Source organism: Passer montanus, unplaced genomic scaffold (genome assembly GCF_014805655.1).
Source record: "Passer montanus isolate IOZ18808 unplaced genomic scaffold, ASM1480565v1 scaffold42, whole genome shotgun sequence".
Lineage (NCBI taxonomy): Eukaryota > Metazoa > Chordata > Aves > Passeriformes > Passeridae > Passer > Passer montanus.
In genome coordinates this window covers 6565814-6587208 of record NW_024369041.1, presented here as the reverse complement: position 1 = coordinate 6587208, position 21395 = coordinate 6565814, and the positions used below count along the sequence as shown (strand labels likewise).

Sequence of the window (21395 nt, the reverse complement as noted above, 5' to 3'; positions counted from 1 at the left end):
GCTGATGCTCTTAACTTCAAAAACTACTGATTATGCATTTCCTAGATTTTGCTTTTCTAGATCCCACTGAGTTTCACAGAATATAAACAGACCAAGATACAGCTACATTGAAGTCAGATGTTGCCAATAATTTTCAGTAATATTTTTATGAGGTGAACATAAGGTTTAGCATCTGCAGTCTGTGTGAGCTGCTGGGATGGTTTAAAGGTACCAAGCTATCAGATTAATCAAATTTTGGAAAGAGCAAAGAAACAAAACTGCATATTAAGCTGAAAAAAACCCACACTGATGTGTATTTTAGAAAATATATGCTGCAGTCAGCATGCCCAGTAACCTCCCATTATTTACATGCAGTCAGCTGTAAATCTCTGGGATGTGTGACCCAGGAATGCCATCTACCAATAACCCTGAGACATCAACAAATCTTGTGAGTAAATTGGAGCACACATCAAAGTAAGCCAGTCTGAGAATGAGAATCTGGGAGTTTAAACTGGTGTGCTTCCACCTGGAATTGTTATTTATTTAGGGTGGAAAACTCCAAGATCACTGAGTCCGGCTGTTACCCAGCACTGTCAAGGCCATGACCAACCCACGTCCCCAAGTGTCACATAAGTTTCCCTGAGAAACAGACCCCATACAAAACATGATGGCAAGAAATGATGAGGCTGTGACATAACCCTCAAAAGACCAAATATACTCAACTAAGTTCATAAAACAGCTGATCTTTGTGAGTCATCAAAGCCCCAAGGGAAGGATGTGAATTTATATTCTCTGAAAATGTGGCCCCTGGAGCCTAAAACACAGTGCGCAAAGGAAGAGAACAGAGATCTGGCTGGAGAACCAAGTCCACTTTACCACTGACATTCCTATTCTGTCCACAGGCAAAAATCTTTGTTACTGCAACTACAGCTCTTTCTAGAACACACCAGAATTCTTCTGACATGTGAGTAAGCAGGTGGAGACAGCCCCTGCCTGAAGTGGGAGATTCAAACTCAGGGTGCTTACACATGTGAAACCCTTCTTATCACACATTGCCAGGAACCCTCGCAGCATGAGGGGGTTCACTGCTGCTCCTGCACCAGAGGAGCACAGCTCTGCTATGAAATCACCAGGACTGATCTCATTTTGATGTCTGGCACTTGTCTGTAAAACCACACCAATTCAAGCCCAGATTTTAAGAGGGTTTCCTGCAAAAATCTACTGCTGCCATGTGTTGGTGGCACGCCCACTGAAGCCTTTGAGCAGGGTTAGCTGCTCCTAACCCCTCAGCTGGGCTATGGAAGTGCAGAATCCATCCAGCAGTTTCCCAGATCCTGCACGCAATGTCCAAACTCGGCAGCACTGAAACCATGTCATTTCTATGGATCCAGCAGTGGTCCCACCACACACCTGCAGCTCGTATTTGACAACTCAAAGCACTTCCAAGTGCTCCACTGATTTCCAAAGACTTCTTGACCGAGACCTCTGATTCCAGTGGTCCCTCCTGAGGCAGCCAAGTGGCCTCTGAGGAGAGGACAAGGATGGCTGGAATGGGGACATATTTGAGTCCTAGAAGGCTCTGGGTTAGAAAGAACCTTAAAGACCCTCCAGCCCAACCCTCCTGCCATCTTCCACTAGACCAGGCCTTGCTCCCAGAGGTCTGGAATGGGAAAGTTGAAACCCATCCTCAGGAAATGATGCACTAGTTTTCAAGCAAAGCCACAGCTGATGTTTCTGCTGTCATAGGAAAAACAGTTTGAGATTTTTTTACCTTTTAAGTGGAATAATAAGTTCCTTCAAACTTGCAAAGGAAATGCCATGGAGACATGGGAACGAAGAGATGTGGGAGCTGAGAGAACAGGAAGACAGCATTAATTACACAGAACCTGACAGGTTATGCTTTCCAAAAGGAAAAGAATGAACCGATGATTGAGATTTGCCATCAGGCCCTGTATGTTCCTCCCTTCTGGACCTGTGAAAATAAATCCCAGGATCTCAGTTCAAAGTCACCTGTGCTGGATAAAGCTGCTCACCTGCCCTAAGGTGAGCAGGTGCCGTGACACTGCTCCTCATGATCAACCTCAGGGTCAGAGATCTGCTGGTCCTTTTAACTGCCTTTTCCTTGTACTTTCCACTGTGGAGCTGCCCTCAGACCCAGACACTGATCTGTGCAGCCAAGGTCTTCCCTAAAGGATCAAATTCCAACTTAAATCAGAGAGGGAAAAGCTTTGTCTCAGATCAGAAAATGCAGAGTGAAAAAGGGAAGAAAAAGTGATGGCATTGGTTCAGCAGTTTGGCTGGGGTTTTTACTGGGATTTTGCAAAATTCTGTAGGGAAATACAAATGGGTCTCCCTGGAATTCCTACATGCAGGAGGTGCTCTTGCACTGTGGCACTACAGCCATGGATGCTCCTGATTATCTGAAAAGGAAAAGATTTCCCAAGGCACAAAACTGCAGGAACCAAAACAATTCATGGGTGCTTAAGCCCAACACTGATTGCTTCCTTCAAGGAATATTTTGTTTCAGGTTTTTCCCCTTCGATCTAATGCCTGCATTTCTCATTTAAACAAACACTCCTAATTTACTCTTGATTTCATAATGCAAATTACTTTTTCTAATACTCCATCTATTCTATTATTTAGCTCCTGCTTTATTTACCAGTTTGGTTTGAATATAGATCTCCCCTTAAGCAATCCCTACATCAAGGGCTACATTTGTTTTCCATTTCTTCTCTCCCATTGTTTGTGTGACCACAGAAAATCAAGTGAGAATCCTTCCAATGAAAAATTCCTGTGAGAAAATTCCTTTTTTTTTTTTTTTCATCCAAACAAGCTCCTGGCTTCCAAAAGTTTTCAGGTCAGGGACTGCTTGGGCCAGAGTTTATTTCGATTTTAGATCATTTTTCTTCTATAATCACATGCAATTTCTTCTTTTATCTTTTTGCCTAGTTGCAGTTATTTTCATCACATATTCTGATTTTATGTGCCCTCTCCCCCTTCTTCTCATATTCTCTTGGTCTCATCCTGTTGACTCTGGTGCTCAAATTTCCTGTGATAGATCACAAGACTATAATTTTCAGGAAAAAATCCTCAGGTACTTCAAAATAGATTGGGATTTTTGATTATGATAAACTCTACCTTACCTTCACACCTGAAAGTTCAGTAGGTAACCAAGAATTCATTATCAAAAAGTGTTTTGGACACAATTACAACTAAAGTCTTTCATTTAACACACTCCTCATCCTGCAACACATGGTTAATTCTGCATGTTTGTACTTGCTAAGCACTTGAGTGTGTGATTTAGTAAAATACAGGCTTGATTACAGAATTGAAGATGGGAGGAATGTCCTGGATTTTTTTCCAGAACTTTTGTCCATCGGTAAATTATAGCTCATGGACAAAAGTTCTCTCTCTGCAAGACTGAAAACTTCACACATCTGAGGTGATGAGGCAATCAGAGATAGAAATTGAGTGGCATGAAGACATAGAAACCCAGGGGTAAATAAAGAACATTATTAGATTTAAAACATGACAGACCATAAGTCCTGAAAAATGCTTCTATTTCAAATGAATAAATAAATGCTACAAGTTGAAAACATGGCAAAGGAACACACTAACTGTAACATAAAATAACATCAGATAAAGAGTCGGGCCACCAAAATCACAAGCCCCAGAAAATCTTGTCATTTTTATACATTTCTGGCTCAAACCATTTTGAGTAATTTTCCAGCTTTATCAGAAAAGACAGTTCATATTCTACTTTCATTTCCTTGAAACCTCAGAGGCTTCTGTAATCATTGTATTTCCTCCAAAGCAGAGCTCTTTAATAAACATAATACCCTAAAATAGCTCAAATTTTGTGAGCTAAGTGGTGCCTATACCCCATATAATTTGTTAAATGCCAGGAGATAAAAAAGGAAAATGTGTACAGATTTTATAAAATGAATATTCCAGAAATAAAGTACATTATTCAAACAAACAAACAACTAAAAAAGGCAAAGGAGAAGTATCAGCAAATGGATTTAGGATAATGGAATTATTTAAGTTGAAAAAGGACTCCAATGGAGTCCCCACCATGTCCCCAACACAGGAACTGAGTGCCCTGTCCACATTTTCCTTGGACACCTCCTGGGATGGGCACTCCACTCTAATTAACAGATTAGACTGATAATTTTATGTTACTAAGTTGGTATCTTATTTTTCAATGTCTACACTGAAACAAAACATCCCTAGTGACGGGTGCTCTATTTTCCACCTGACCCCAGAGTTTCTGCCTCAAGGAAGCAATGAGTTTTCTCTTTAAAGATAGACTCACACACAGAGTCCTTGACTTGTTAATCAATACAATTTGGGAAAACTCATACAAAAAATGAACATATTTAATTCCTTGACCCTTTCCTCTCCAGCAGGTCACAGCCCAGAAGGTTCCTTCAGGAAAACTGTGCAGCAGGAAGAACGAGTCCCTGCCTTTAGTGCCCTGGTTCTGCCCCAAAATGCCACACGTGAGCTACAGATGTGTCCATCTCCATTTCACCTCTTGGAAACCTGCAGGAAATAGTTGACACTCAGACATATTTCTGCTTCTTTCTGGCAGTCATCTGTGTTTTTTTCAGGTGCTCTCATGAACTTTCATTTCATCCCTTAATAGAATATTAAACCCCTGCCTGTTTAAGAGCAATTGGCAAGGAATTCTCTACCCACACACTGATAGAAGTTACTTGCACTTTAACATCCCTGCCCACATGTTTCAATAGAAAACACCTTGGGGTTAAAAGATTTTAAGATGCATTGGTTGCACTTAGAGAAAAATAAAATTGCTAGCTAGGTATCAGGTATTTCTTCCCTTTACGTCCATTTTTAGGTAGTTAAATATTGGAGTTGAATGTTTTGGCCACGGGCAACTCAATGAATCAAGGTAATGCTGGTAACCTAATTTCCAGCACTGCTTTTCTTTTTTTTTTTAGGACGGATTTTGTCTGTTTTCATTACTTCCATTATTTCATACTTGCTTCAGTCTGTGCTCATACACTACCACATGCTTGCTCTTCTTCTCCCTGCTATCACATTTTTAATATAATCTTCAGGATATAATATATGTGACATAATATATGGATGTACACCATTATTTCTCTCTGAATTAATTTCTTCCTGATCTTGGGAAGTGTAAATCCAATTGCTGCCAGGTTTAACAGGATGAGAGTCAAGATTTACTGGGTTCTGAACCACTGCCTGGTCTTAAACATGACCATGGACTGCTGCTGAATAGTTTGGTTTTTTTAAAATAATCTTTCCAATCTCTATCTCTTCTGAGGAGCTACTTGCCTGCAACAAAAGGTAATGTGTAATTTGATTAAAGATAGATATTTTTCCTCCACAGCACAAGTAGATAATCTACTTTAAAGTTTGAGCTTTCATGATTCATCCTGGTGAATACCCCCACATAAGGACAGCTGCAGTTACCACAAGCAATGAAAAGAAATATTTAAATAGAAAACATTCCAGTTTGAAGAGAGGCAGCAGCTTCAGAAGATATGAGTGCAGCAGGGTCTTTTTTTCTGCTATGCTCTCTTCACCTTTCTGTTAGGAAGAAGATTGAGAGTGATCCATTTAGGCTGGGCTTTGCCTCAGCTTTGTGTCTGCGGTGCAAGGGAAGGAAAGAAATGCAAACAGAAAACATGACAGCTGTAAAATCCCCTGAAGTGCTGCCACAGTCATGCAGTCATTGAATCAATAAGGTTGGAAAAGACCTCCAGGATCATCCAGTCCAGCCATCCACCAAAGCCAACCACGGCCACTAAACCACACCAGAAAGAGCCCCATCCTCTCATTTTTTGAACATTTCCAGGGTGGTGACTCCAGGACTGCCCTGGGCAGCCCATTTCAATGCTTAACACGTGAAGCATTGGGTCATTGGTTAAACTCAAGGGAAGTTGAACTTGAAATATGAAGAAAATTCGTCACATTGAAAAAAACCCGACCAAAATTAGCAACTTAATGAAAAATAAATTATGACTAACGACTTCTCAAGGAACATATTACCAATTGGAATGGCAATCAGCCCTCTTCAACACTAATTTTGAACAGATAACATTAATTTATAAATAAGCAGTTTTAACATTACATCCAATATCCCTCTTGCTCAGCACACAGCAATTAGAGCCCTTGAGAAATCACACTCCTAAAAACATTGCTTTGCTCGGCACAATCAGTTGGCTGCCTGAGAAACTGAAGGAAAAGCTTGCTCACCAAACATTTCCTGTGGCCTGATCACTTTGGGAGCTGTACAGATTCAGTAGGTGCTCAGGATTTACGCTGCTATTTGTAACTTTTCCTTGTCTGGGTGTGGAAATCAGTCTGGCACCACCCAGACACACAGCAGATCTCCTGGGAGCTGAAGAAATTAACCCAAATTAAACCTGACAAGTTCATGCCATGGCTTACAGAATCACAAAGTCATCCTGGCAGGGAGAGATCTTCAAGACCATCAGCTGCTCCCCAGCAGCACCAGCATCACCCTTAAACCACATCCCAAGAACCACAGCCAGAAAACTTCAGAACATTTCCAAAGATGGTGACTCCACCACCTTCCTGGGCAACTCATTCCAGTACCTGACCAATTTATTCCAGTGCTTAACCACTCCCTTCCAGTGAGTTTCTTGGTGATAATTCACTTGTGGGGAATTTTAGAAGGAATTTGAGAAGGGACCTCTGAGCTGTTTTGATGAGGTGATTTATTTTCCATATCTTCTGCATAGGCAGGAAGGGTGAGTTAGGCTCACATTGTTACAGCATGGTTCATAAGGTCACAAGACCTCTAGCTACAAGATCTTTTAAGGAGTTATTGACCAATAAAACACTTCCATCAAGGATTATTATGTTTTTGACCCAATCCTTAAATATTTCATCTTATGGACTCCTGCTACACTGTCAGCTTTCTTAGCCAATCATGTTATGACACACAAACCTACAGCACTGCATTCTAAACTCCTTATTTACCTCTGAAACTATTTTTTTTCTATGTCTTTAACTCTGAAACTGTAAACTTTCCTTTACTTAGCTTAACATGTCTCTGCCTTAAACTATAAATCCTCATTCTCTCTTCTAACACCTAAGTTTGGAAGCCTTTTCCAAGGTCTCAGATCAAATCCTGGGTTTAATTCTAAGCTTTGGCTTACAGAACCAAAGTTCTGAGAGTTCCCTGCATTTTGGATTCCAACATTTTTCCCCCTAATATCTGATTTGAATCTCCCCTGGTGTCACAATGCTGCAGGACTCTTGGGGATGAGGTGCCTGTCTCCAGCCCTGACATCACAGACATGGAAGTCAGTAAACCTCAAGCTGAGGCAATGCAGGAAACTTCACATCATCCATTGAAAAAGTTGGTTTTCTTTTTATCCTTTATAAAAACTGGGACTAAAGTTATAACTTAGTCTTCTCTAAGATACGATGGCAGGGAATCTGAGGATGTATATGGTCAGTCAATATTTAAACTCTCTTTGTAAAATATCTTAGGCAAATATATTTAATAACATGAATGCTATATACACATCTTTATTTAATATATAAATTTAGACAAACTTAAAAGATGTTTGAGTTTCAAAACAGACAAAATCCACATCCAATTTTGAGACAACCCTCAACAGACTGATTCATACTTTGAACCCATTTCCTTGTAACCTTGAAGGAATCAGAAACATTAATTAGAGACAAGGCATTTTTTTTTTAAAAGGCTGATAACGCAAACCTGTGGGTTAAAAAAAAAGAAATGGAAAAGTGTATCTGCTGCTCCATGGCACCAGTCTGTATCTGTGTGGGCAGAACTGTCTATGCAGCAATGCCCCCCAAACCCAAGCAAACTGCACAACCTGTTTCTCCAACTGGGGATACACAACCCCCCTTCACCCCCCATTTTACAGAGAGAAGGAGCTGTAACTTCAAAAATGAGATCTTTATCCACAAGCCTGTTTTGAGTATAAATTATTCCACTGTGGCATATGGAATGCTTGGCAATATTTACTTCTGAATCACCAGCTATTCTCTGGCAAGATGGAACACTAGATAGAATCATAGAATCCTGAAACGGTTTGGAAGGCATCTTAAAAATCTCCTATTTCAACCCCCTGCCATGAGCAGGGAAGTCACTCTCTAGAACAGGTTGCTCAGGGCCCCATCCAACTTGTCTTTGAAAGAAAACTCAAATAAAATTCAGAAATTATTAAGATGTACAGGTGCAAAAAACCCAAAAGGTGGAAGCCTCTCTGCACTGAAGGAACATGAAAACACATTTCAGGATTTTACTACTGATCCCAAGTCTGGAACTATTTTTGGCTTTTAAAAACACACTATTTGTTTTCAGTTGTGAAAACCAAGCTCCTCATTGGCATAGAAGCTCTGCTGTAGAGTCAAAAATCCCTGAGGCTGGAAAATCCCTGCCAGCCCATGGAGTCCCAGCTGTGCCCAGTGCCCACCTTGTCCCCAGCCCAGAGCACTGAGTGCCACCTCCAGCCCTTCCTGGCACACCTGCAGGGATGGGCACTGCAAAGCTCCCTGGGCAGCCCCTGCCAAGGCCTGAGCACCCTTTCCATGCAGAAATTCCTGCTGCTGTCCAAGCTGAGCCTCCCCTGGCCCAGCCTGAGGCTCTTTCCCCTTCTCCTGTCCCTGTTCCCTGGCAGCACAGCCCGACCCCCCCTGGCTGTCCCCTCCTGGCAGGGAGTTGTGCAGAGCCACAAGGTCCCCCCTGAGCCTCCTTTGCTCCAGGCTGAGCCCCTTCCCAGCTCCCTCAGCCCCTCCTGGGGCTCCAGCCCCTTCCCAGCTCCGTTCCCTGCCCTGGCCACGCTCCAGCCCCTCCAGGGCTCTCTGTCCTGGAGGGCCCAGAACTGGGCACAGCCCTGGAGGCCCCTGAGCAGGGCCAGCCCAGGGGACAGGTCCTGCCCTGGGTCTGTGGCCACCCCATGGCTGGCACAGCACAAGGACATTGGCCTTCTAGGCCCACAGTCAAGTGCCCCACACAAGTTTTCTCCAAGAACAGGTAAAATGGCACCATGGAAGCTTTGGGTTCTTTGTAACAATCCATCCCTTCTGTCCCAAAACATTGCTGGGGGAAACAGAACCCCATTCCTTCCTCCACACCTCTGACAGTGTGCTTTGGAAGTGGAAACAGCTCCAAAATGTCTCCATAGACACAGATGCAAGGGGATTTGGATGGTGCTGTTGCAGAAAGGCTGTTCTGGGTGGGTGGAGGAAAACGTAACACTCCCCCTTGTTTACAGCAGGTAGCAAGGGTCCCCCGCTGGCCCACACTCTCTCCTAAATGAACTTAAATGGTGACAGCTTCACTGAATAGACACCTGACCCACCCTACATATTTCTGCCAGGAAATCTGCCAGCACAGGATGGGAAAACATCCTCTCTTTGCAATCCTCAAGGCACAAATGCACCCCCGGTGAGTGCAGAACACTTGTGCTGCTTCAGCCTGGGCTTCAAAGATCTCCTGTGATGACACAAACACTACAGATCCTGGATTTCTGTTTGCTCCAGAATGCTGTGCAATAACACAAAGAAAATTTATTATTTTTTCAGAGCAAAGTGAACACAGGAATACGAGTAATTAATGCAATTTTATCAGAGATGGAAATGGTTCAGCATTAAAGAGTTGTTAAAGGCACACCTGGGACGGGGATTTAGATAGAAAAATTGAACAGATATCACTGCTGGTGTACATCCTGCACTTCCCACCCATGAGCATCTAGGCAAGACCATTTCACGTGGCTAGCATTCCAGCAGGAGGCCTGTTTTATCTGACCAAAGCAGCTCAGCAGAACACTTCCCCTCAACTACATGCCCCTCTGACCAATGCACCAATTTGGCTCCCTCCATAAGGACAAAACCTGATGACAAACAGCCCCCTCTTACACCAGTCAGTGCATCAAGGCACAGAAATGCTGCTCCACTCATGAAAGAGCAAATAAATGCACACTTCCCAGGGCTGTCCCCATGATGAGGCAGTTGGGAATGCTCCAGGAGCTTTGCCCACATCTCCACCTCTCCCTGCTGGATTCCTCCTCACCTCATGCCTCTGATGATCCTCTTAAAACTGCAACCCAGCACTTCCCTCAATCCCACCAGCAAGCAGCCCTCAGACGAAAGTTTTGTTGTTTGAGCTACTCAAACCTTCCACCTGACAGGAATTATCCTCTCCTAGTTACAGAAACTTTTGGGGTGAGCACAGCAGTCCCCTGAAACCTCGACACTTCATACTGAGCTGAATAAATTTAAATGGTTAACACTGAGCTAACAAAAAAAAAATCTCCCAATGCAAACAAAACCAAATAGCCCAAACTCCTGCCTACATTCCACACTTCCAAATAGCAAAAACTCCTGCATCAAACAGCCCAAACTCCTAAATCCCACATTTCCTTGTGTGATCCCAGGTCAGGGACTGGGCAGTACAGGTTCAGCACACAGACAGAAGTATCCATGACAGAGAGTCTACCTGATCCACATCAGCTCCTCATTTTCATCTCATTCGGGGAAACTGAGAGCTCTGATCACAATGTCAACATGTGTCAAAATTCATTTCCACATCCCAAAAACAGTCTTTCAAACCATCATGCTTCAGAAGAAATTCCAAGAGAATTTAGTGTTCAGAATATTCCCATTGATTTATTAATGCGAAAGCTGAAATCAATTCTCAATATCATGATTTTAGTTTTGCTAGGAAAATGAACTGCAAATATGGACCAGCTTTGTGCATTTATTTATGTGAATATTAAATATATCAGTTCAATGGCAGCCTCTTTTGAACTGGGGAATTGTGATTCAGGGGTTTCAACAGAGATTTCAGGACACAGACTGCAGTTTACCTCTACAGATGGTCTGGAATGCAAATACAAGGGAAAACCTGACAGAAAACAAACACGCCACCGTGTTCCTTAAATGTAGTTGCCCCTTGATGTATTATTACAACACAGAATCTAATAATCATGAAATTATAGAGTCCCAGAATGGATTGGGTTGGAAGATCGTCCCTTGATTTTTCACCTTTTTGTTTTTCCTTGTTGATCAAGACAGACTGATCATTTGAGTTTCTATTCCATCAAAACCTGTAATTTTTAAATTTTAATTTTAAGAACATTTTGGGCATCACTGAGGAACTCACTTTAGTGAGAAGGCATTGACAGATCCCTCCAAGGTCTGGCTGACTTTGGGGTGTCAGCACAGCACTTTGGGACACAGGCAAGCAGAGCATCCATGTCTGCCTCCTGCTGTGTCAGGAGAAGATAAAACCTCAGAGGACACCCAATAATTAATTATTCTCATGCTGATAATATATATAAATAATTAATAATTCTCATGGTGAATTTATTCAGGGCCTTGACTGAAAGTATCATTTCAGATAACCATAAAGAAATCAGGCACCTCAATGACATCATCATCATCCATGCCAGTGTCACCACACCCCCACAAGGGTTAAATGATTTTTGAGATCATTCCAGCCCCAAAGGAGCTCAAACTTGGCACGTACAAGATTAGAGGGGAGAAAAAAGGCCACTCTAAATTATGCTCAACAATGACACATTGCAGTTTCAGAAACTCAGGAACATAAATCAATATTAAGTTTCTGAGCTCTCTTGACAAGAAAAACCATCATATAATTACAGAATCAAATGAGAGACATGTCCACGTTCTAAGTATTTGTAAGCAAGTTGATATCAGTCATACTTTAGAAACAAATATCTCATTTACAAGCCAATTTGAGCAATATAAGCTGCCAAATTGAGCCTGAAGCCTGAAACCCAAAGTCTGCAGGAAGAAGCGAGTCCTCTAATTTCCTGCATGACTGGAGACACAAAAGTAAGAACAAAGTGTCATTCTATTAAGGCTCAGAAAACATCCTTTTAGAACTCAGGTGGGGTTTAATTCCTTGGCTTCCAGACTTTTAGAAACAAACTCTTGATTAAAGCAGCTCAGTGCTGAGGCTTAATTGGCTGAAGGCAATCTGTGTTAATGGAGTCCACTCTGGAGTGGAGTGGATCTGCTCCACTCTGTGCCTTTAGCTTGGAAATGGCCAATATTTCTTTCTTCACCTTATTATTAGTAACTGTAGGGATGAGAAATTATTGATCCATCTAAGCTGTCATCTTGTTTAGACTTCAGACTACTCATGTGCTCTAGGGACTTTTGCTGTTTGTCCTAAATTAAGTAATTGTTATAAACTCAAAGGCATGAAAGTGTTCCTCCCCTAATTATGCATTTCATGCCTTGCTAAACTCCTTAACAAAATTGAGTCAGTGGTTTGTGGCTGACAGGGCATTATTTGTGGGGAAAATCAGCCCACACTTGAGTGGCTAAACTGACAAATAACCAAGCTGAAACCTCCTAATTTCAATAGCAACTGATTATCTTCAACTGATCTTTGAAAGTGGCTGCTACATGGAATTTCCATGCTCCTTCATCTTGGAAGGGGACAACTGAGTTTCACACCATCATCTTATTTCTTTAGATATTTCCCTGAATGAAGAATATGAGAAAACAAGACTGCTCTGCTCATTACTTCCACACATCTTCCCGGGGAAACAACTTCAAAATATTTTATCATCACACTCCCAGCTTCTAAAAATTTGTGCTTGCCTGGCTGTTTGTGGCTCTGTGGTGCCCTTCTCCTGAGGTTTCTGCTGCTTCTAGACACAGCCACCGCACAAAACTGTCCTTTTTTGTCTCTAATAATAACATAGTGCCCAGGTGCTGAGCCCCTGGCACTGTGACACAATGACTTTTCTTTTTCAAGGTATTTACAATTATACAGATTGCTTGCACCTTTTTTTTAGCATGCATTTTAAAGCCCAGATTGTTTCATCTGCCCTCCCTCCCTCCACATTAGGACCTCTCATTGCTTCTCATGCTTTTAGCAATTATTTTAACAATTCCCCCCCCAAAATATAGTATAAATATTTATATTGAAATATAAATTCACAGTAGGCTGTATTTACCTGGTTAATCCCCAGCTTTAAAGAGAAATACAAGAAAATACACGAACCAAAAAGAAGCACGTTCAGGTTCCCAGCTGTGACAGCAGCAGATCAATGTTTGCTGTGCCATCTTGACTTGAGTATCTTTTCTATGATCATTTCTCCAATTTATATTCATTACAGAACACCTGCCAGATCTGTTACCCAAATTATTTGGTGTCCCTGTTGTATCCCCCAACGTGTGAAACCACCCCTTGTGCAATCAAAGCTCAAGTCTGCTTTGAGAATCACCACATAAATAAAGATTGATTTTCATCTTGGAAATGTCAGACTTCTGCCTATAATGCTCAGCTACATTTTTCAGGAGCAGTAAAGTTCAAAAAAGAGCCCCAGCCCTGACACATCTCCGACACATCATGATGGATGTGACAGTTCTGCTGCTTTACTGCCAGAAACGTCCTGCTACAGAATGAGGCAATCAATGAAGGATAATAAATCTATCTCAGACCCCAGAACTATTTTTTGTACATGCAGAACAGCAGAAATGACACATTAGTTATACCTCTGGAAGTAATAAACCATCACACTTTCTTTACTATTACACAATTCCAGTTAAACAATTTAATCTTTACCTGTTTTAGCTGTTCAACCCTTTGCCATCACAATTCCCCATATGCATTTTCAGATTATTAATGGAGTGAATTAAAAATAAAAAGATAAAACAGAGAGGGAGAGAATTGAAGACACACTTTCCAGTTAAAAGAAGAAGTTTTCTTACCATTTTTTCTGGTCCCTCTGTCAGCCAGGAGAACAACTGCTGCTCCAAAGGAATGTGCTGAATTACGTTCCCTTCATCCTGGAACACATTGCTCCTGATTAATACTGACTCAGAAATTTTACCTTGAGTGCACAGCACAAATACATTTCATTTCCCTTTTTTTTGAGAAGTCCTGTGTTTGAGATAAATTACAGCAAGTTTGGAAAAGTTAATTTGACGTGCATAAATCAAGGCTTTGCAGAGAAAGGATTGGTTTGATTTATAACTAATGCCTTTGAGTGTATTCTCCTACCTATCCTTCAAGTAACAGCCTTGATTTCAGCAAGAGGGAATATACTTCAAAATAAGTATTTTCTGAGGTCATTTGACCACACCACCAACAAAACAAGCCCAGCTGTGCCAAACATGGTGATTTAAAATACATGAGTTCATTTAAAATTTTCACTATACAGGCACAATAAATTTGAAAACTGTTGCAGGCCTAGATTGATGGTTCCTTGTACTTGTGTATGATTTCCAAAATACATCCACGGATCACTGTCATAATTCTATTTCTCCCATTATTCTATACATTCATAAGCACACAGACAATGTTTAATGCTATACTAACTGAGTTTGGATGAGGCTAAGCACACAGCACAAGCAGGTGTGTATTGTATTTGCAGATGACCCCCAGGCAGGGAGGAATGATTAATCTGACTCCATATTCTCAGAAGGCAAATTTATTACTTTATAACACTATATTATATTAAAGAATATGATACTATACTAAAGAATACAGAAAAGATACTTACAGAAGGCTAAAAAGATAATAATGAAAACTCCTGACTCTTTTCAGAGTCTCAACACAGCCTGGCTCTAATTGGCCATTGAGTCAAAATAATTCACACCAAAACGCCAATGAAACAATCACCTGTGGGTAAACAATCTCCAAACACATTCCACATGAGCAAAACACAGGAGAAGCAAATGACATAAAAATGGTTTTCTTTTATCTCTGAGGCTTCTCAGCTTCCGATGAGAAAAATCCTGGGCAAAGGGATTTTTCCAGAGAATGTGAATGCCACAGGTTTCTGACTAAAGCTCACTAAAATTGAGGATTAGGAGGAATTCCATGGCCAAAGAACTTCTCTTTATTAATTTGTCTTTTCCTAGGCTGCAGTTTTAAAGGCAGGAACATCCTGACACTCTCCCTCTCTTGCCCCCTGAAGGGCACTGGCTGCATTTCTAACCAGGTTAAGGATGGAACAAGAAGCAAAGTTTCTTTTGCTTTTGCACAAACCTTAAATAAATTCATAAACCTGGAAGTCAGGCTCTGCCCCAGGGCAGTGGGGACCTGGCTGTGAGGAAACACTCAAGGTAGGAAATGAGTTTTGATGACACCAAAATCACTCCTGACTACTTGGTGGTGGCCCTTTGCTAGAAGGCTGCTCCTGAGGAGTTCTCATAAAATGTTAGAGGCAGAAAATGAGAAAAAAAAAACAAAACAAAACCAGATTTCAGCATGTCTGTGGTTCTTGAACACAAAGAAATCTCTCCCCACCAAAGAAATGATCATTTATTTTTGTGTGTGGCCTTGTTGTCCCTGAAACCTCCTGGTCAAACACAGCTTCACTCTCCTGCCCATGGGAAGGGCAGGGAGGGAATGAATTCTCCCAGTGCACACACAGAAACTACAGCAGGATCAGGAGCTGCTTGCCATGGATGATGAAACGTTCCCATGACAATCCCTCTCATCTGTGCATCTCACAGCTATTTCCAGCAAGCATATTTTGGTTTTTGTCCAAGTGAAAACAACAATGCATTTCCTGAGGAAATCAAAATTAGCAGAAACAGTGCAGCACTGCTTTGTAGCTGCTTCTGACTATTAATAAATTAATATTATGTGGTGAGGGAAGCAACAGAAAATAACTCAAATGGCTATTTCCTTTTGAGCTGGATGATGATTTTTAGAGTATTCTCTCTGAGATCAGTGAAATGCTCTGCCAATACTTTATAGGTAACAGTTCATTTCAAAAACAAAGCAATAACTCTAAAAAAAGAGTAAGTTTTTTTTCCCTAGGAGATAAAATAACATTTGGAGCACTCTTTAATTTTTTAATGATAGGAAAATATTTTGCATTAATATAATGGAGTTGCTTATTATACCCAAAGCTATATTTAAATTTCCCATAACTGGCATAGAAGTTCACCTAATCACCTCTAATTTGAATGTAATCCTTTTAATTCCTGATAGAAACCTAATTTTTTAAACAAATGTTAAATAAATAGCAAGTATAGAATCGGTACAGCTCTTGCAGCATTGTGCCATTCTCAACCACATGAAAACACTCTGTAATATAAAATTACTGATTTTCAGTTGCCATTCCAGCTCAAAAACCTATAAAGGTTCACCAGATTAATTTTCAGTCATAACAGACTTGAATACATTGTCTTGATTAGACAAAATTCTTTAACTTCTTTCATGTATTAGTAGCTCAACTCAGATTTTCCAATTTGTTCATTGGTGTCCTTAACAGAGGAAACAGGAAGGATTTTCTGGGCAAGGAAAGGAGCAGGGTGGTCTCAGGTGAGGCAAGGGCTCTCAGAGATCAGAGAAATTAAAATTCAATCTTCCAGCCCCTTTGTGATCTGCTGACCTTTCTTGTGCTCCTAAATGAGCAGTGGGGATTTAATTCCAAGCCAAAGGACCAGCACCTGAGGAGATCCTCCAAAATCTGATTTCCTGCGCTGATAGGGACAGCAGAACAGCATTCCCCAAGCTCCAGCTGAGGGATTTGTCTTTGATGCCTCCTTTACACATCAAAGGGCTGAGACCACCCTGTGTTTGTGGCAGCAGCAGGAGGGGAAGGTTGGTGCCCTCATCCAGTGAAAACCTTGGCTTGGTACAGCAGAGTGCAGCTCTTCCCTCTGGCATCCAAAATTCCAGCTGCCATTGGCATAGCAAGGAAGCCAGGCAGAGGGAATGGTCAAACCTCCCTGATTCACTGGATTTGAAATTGTACATTCTCAGCCTGCCTAACAGATTTTTTTTCTATGTACTCTGATTTAAAGTCTAAGAAAAAAACCCTCAAGTATATCTGAAGTGAATGAAAGGATTGTTTGGTTGTTTATTTTGGTGAGCTAGAGAATTTCTGTCTGGAATCACAGAATCCTGGGTTGCCAGGGACCCATGAGGATCCAGTCCCACTCCTGACCCTGCAATATTGCCATTTTTAGGGTGATTTTTTTCTTTTAAATCAGCACAAGGGCAACAGCATGAGCAGAAGTTTAATCAGCATCCTCCCTCAGCTCCTCTCACTGAATTTTGCTGATTGTGATTCCAAATGCTGCTGAGACTCAGCTCCTAAAAATGTGTCATAACAACTCCAGCAGCACTGACACTCTGACCTTCAACTCTAATTAATTTTAACAGACATCGTGTGTTTGAAAAACTAAAAAAAATAAAGATCTGCCCTGCTCTTTTCTAAAACAAATAAAAAGGTAAGAGTCAGCCTACTGAATACACATAATGAGATTCACAACCAAAATAAAGTTATTAAAGTGGCTTCTCCTTATTGTGCTTTAAGAAAGGGATTTTGACCATGGGCACAAAAACCAGACCACAAAAAAACAACCAAAGCCAAACCAAAACAGTGCTACACTAAGGCTACTTAAAAAAAACCCAAAAACAAAACAAGTTTCGAACTAAAAGCAAACAAGATCTAGATAAGTTCCATGTTATTTCCACATTTGTAGTGAATTTTAACTGTATAATAAAATGAACATTTTTTGCTAAACCCTTCTGAGACTCCACACTGCAGGTAGTGAGGGAACCTCAGGATCACCTTTCTTAATAAAGTCACTGTAGATTCACCTAAGTCATGTTTCAAACAAAATCAATCACATAATTAATTCAAGACCATAAATATTGAATTTTTTTTTCCTAATGATATTAAAAATATAGTTCATTCTAAGTCAGCCATGTTTTTACAGCTACAAATAACATTAAGGCCTTGTAGCAAATAAAATAGATTCAGAATTAAAATCCATGCTTTATCCAGAGTCACTCTGTGACTTGACAGAGTTTAACACAAAGGTTTTCTTTTCACTTTTCTGTAGTGTCCACTTAAACTAATGTGACTGTGAGAGACTTTAAATCAGTGAAAGACTAAAATCCCACTGACTCCTTTCATTGATCTCAGACTTGTGAAGAGCCTGTTGCTCAGAACAGCCCAGGACAGGTGGAATTGTGACAGGGGATAAGGCAGTGTGGCATTTTAAAACAAAAATGTTTTCACTCCCCATGAGATGAGACAAAAAAAAATCCAAACCACTTTTACATCCTTTAAACACAGTTTGCATGGCTCTCCCTTGCTCAACAGAGAGAATCTATTCCTCAAATAGGAGAAACAAATCTGGGGAGTGCAAGGGCAGCAAGTGAAGAACTCACTCCATGAATATCCACCTACTCAGACATGGAATAACCAGCTCCTGAGGCAGCAAATGAAATTCATCCCTTCAGCAGCTATGAGACACAGAACACTAAATAATTCAGCTCCCAAACACTAATTACAGGATGTTGGCAGCAGGAACTGCCAGCCCTGAGGATGCAGAGATGACCCCAGGATGTGCTGATGCTCCCTCTGACCCAGCTGCTAACTGGAAAATGAGCCCCTGCCTTCAGGAGAGGTGCTATGATGCATGGCCATGACGAGGGGAGCTTTATAAAGAATTCCCACTGTCCTCAGCCTGCAATGCTTGGGAGCCAAGACAATTTCCCAGAGCACACTGAAACCACCTGAGGAAACTGTTCCAGTCCCTGCTCAGGCAAAGATTAATGCTGTTGCTCCTGGCAGGTAAAAATCACCTGGAACTCCCACGCTGTGTGGGGTAGGGGAGTGTCAGACAGAACCACCAGCTCTGCATCTCACCCAGCCCACTGCAGGGCCCCAAAGTGGCCCAGTAAATATTCCCAGAACTCCAGAGCATCTGGGGCTGGAAGGGGCCTCTGGAGATCATCCCCCTGCCCAGGCAGGGGCACCTGGAGCAGGTGGCACAGGAACACATCCAGTTGGGTTTGGGATGTCTCCAGAGAGGGAGACTCTCCCTCGGCAGCTGATCCAGGGCTCTGACACCCTCTGTGGTTGTGTTTGAGGGTCCCCAGGAGAAGGGAAGAGATGAGGATCTTGACTCCATGTTTCAGAAGGCTGATTTATTATATTTTGATATTATATCAAAATGCTATACTAAAACAATACTAAAAAGAATAGAGAAAAAGATCCATCAGAAAGCCAGAAAGGAAAGGAATGGAATGAATAATAAAACCCCAAAGAATAGAGAAAAAGATCCATCAGAAAGCTGGAAAGGAAAGGAATGAATGAATGACAAAAACCTGTGACTGCTCAGAGAGTCCACACAGCTGGACCACGATTGGGCAACAAGTAAAAACAACTCCATGGACCAATCAAAAATGCACCTGTTGGTGAACAACCTCCAGACCACATTCCACAGCCATCAGATAGTTATTGTTTACATTTCTTTTCTGAGGCTTCTCAGCTAGAATAGGAGAAAAATCCTAACAAAGGGTTTTCATAAAATATCACAGTGACAACCCTCCATGGAAAGTTCTTCTTCACACTGGGGTGGAACCTGTGATGTATGGCCACGGCTACTCATCCCATCACTGGCACTCCTGAACAGAGCCCGGCACCCTCCTGTGCCAGCCCCTGCAGATGTCTGTGTGCATTGATGGGATCCCCCCTGACACCGCCCACAATGGGCTCTAATCCCATACTAAGTAAGATTCCCAGGCCTGAAATTCCACGTTTCCTCTGATCTTTCCATCACCTTTGCACCTCACTATGGTACTAGCAGAGGCAGAGTACAGAGAGGCGCCAGGGACTGATTTTCTGCTATCTCTCCTGGTGTTACCTGTCCATATGATATGGGGGTTTTGTCACCAGGACAAGGCCTGGTCACAGAGAGTGATGCCACATGGAAAGCCCAAGAATCCCCTTTGGATGAGGTGAACAGAGGGATCTGTACCCAAAATATTCTGGAAGGCAGACCCCAGGTGTGCTGGTGGAGTATTCCAGGAAAGGAAGGTCCCAAAGCTCCCATATTTCCCTTCAAGTGCTGCTTCCAGCAATGCCATAAAACTGGTCCCCACCATCTTCATCCTTTGCTCCTTTTCTATTTATCTCCCTGTGTTCAGACATGACACAATCAAAACATAAATGATGATGTACAGAATGGCCAGAAAAAATAAGTACAGGAATCACTCTGGTGGACAAAAAAAAAAAAAAAAAAGTAGCACAGATAAGAAATGAATCCAGCTGCAAGTCTGCATTATCAGAGCACCTGAAAAATGCTAAAGATCAAGTGTTTGGTCTGATTTTTAAAAACTACTGCAAGCCCAGGTATCTCATCAAGCCTTTCCAAAAGCATCTGCTTTCCTTCAGGGCTTTTCATGTCCAGCCCATAGAAAGGATAAATATTCCTTTAAGTGGCAATGATGTCTGAAAGATGAATTTTGCAGTGATTTATGCTTCAGGCAGTGTGTATAAAACCTGACAGGAAGCTCTAAACTGATGAGTATTCCTGCATTGCTTTTGCACTGATTTAAAAGAAAAAAATCACTCTGAAAAAGGCAGTATTTGCTTGAGTTCTGAAAACAGAGTCCCACTCTTAAAGGATGTCAAGAGCTGAGGAATATCACTGATGTGGGATAAAGATTTTCTTAGGAAGCCAACAAAATTCCTCAGAAATGTATCCTGACATAAAAAATTTATCAGGTGGTCTGCTCTCCATGGCCAGCAGTACCTCTGGAATCAGTGTGTTCCATGGTTAACAATCACAACAAGGCAATAACCAGAACAATTATTTTGAGGATAAATGAAGGAAGTCAGTGCTAAAGAGAGACAATTAAGATATTCAAAGACAGATCAATGTATTTATAGATTAATACCACAGGGCAAAATACTAAAAATAGGAATTGAGGAAATAATTTAGTCTTTTTCTAATATCCCTTCCCCAAACTCTGAACATTTTCTACAACATGGGTTTTTTTTTCAGCATTAGTGGCACCTGCAGCCAAAGACAAGTAGGCAAATTAAGCACCTTGCAAAGGCTCAGCCACAGCAGCTTCTCTTCTCCCAGCTAATTAAAGGGTTTTCCTCTGAGCCTGAAGCTGTCTAATCATGACAGAAGCATTCCCCCATCATTAGGGATGACTTGAATCAATCCTGCAGCAGGATGCAGACTCAATTTCGTATTTGATTTTTAATTATAAGCTCTAGATACCAATTTCCCTAAGATTTCAACATAAACATTAAAGAAAACCAAACACCATGACTGAGATTTCACAGTCTTTTGTTATTCATAAGTGGACTAAAACTGAGCAATTTTGCTTTCACAAAAACCAGGCATAATCCAAACGATTACAGAGCTCAAATCCCTACGTGTCCAATATTGCTGATCAAAACCAATGGAACAGTCAGGCCTGAGATAAGATCTCTGTATCATTTTGGCAGCTTTATTGTTATTGTTTTTTAACTCTTGGTAGAAATAGGGCCAAAAATCTTTCAAGAGATCTTTCATTTCCTTTCCATGCCTTACAAGAAACAGAATAAACATATTGTGGTTTAATGTGCTAAATTAGAGAACAGCTTTTAAAACACAGTGTTGGC

At 41.4% G+C, this 21395-nt stretch overlaps 1 protein-coding gene across 3 annotated transcripts in view; it reads right to left on the bottom strand.

Moving 5' to 3' along the window:
• The window catches only part of PCDH15 (protocadherin related 15), a 637965-nt gene that overhangs the window by 454205 nt on the left and 162365 nt on the right, over positions 1-21395 (bottom strand). For all 3 annotated transcript variants that reach the window (XM_039719696.1, XM_039719693.1, XM_039719694.1), the window contains one exon: positions 13726-13803. The gene's annotated coding sequence lies outside the window, so the exon portion shown is untranslated. The remainder of the gene's footprint in view (positions 1-13725; positions 13804-21395) is intronic.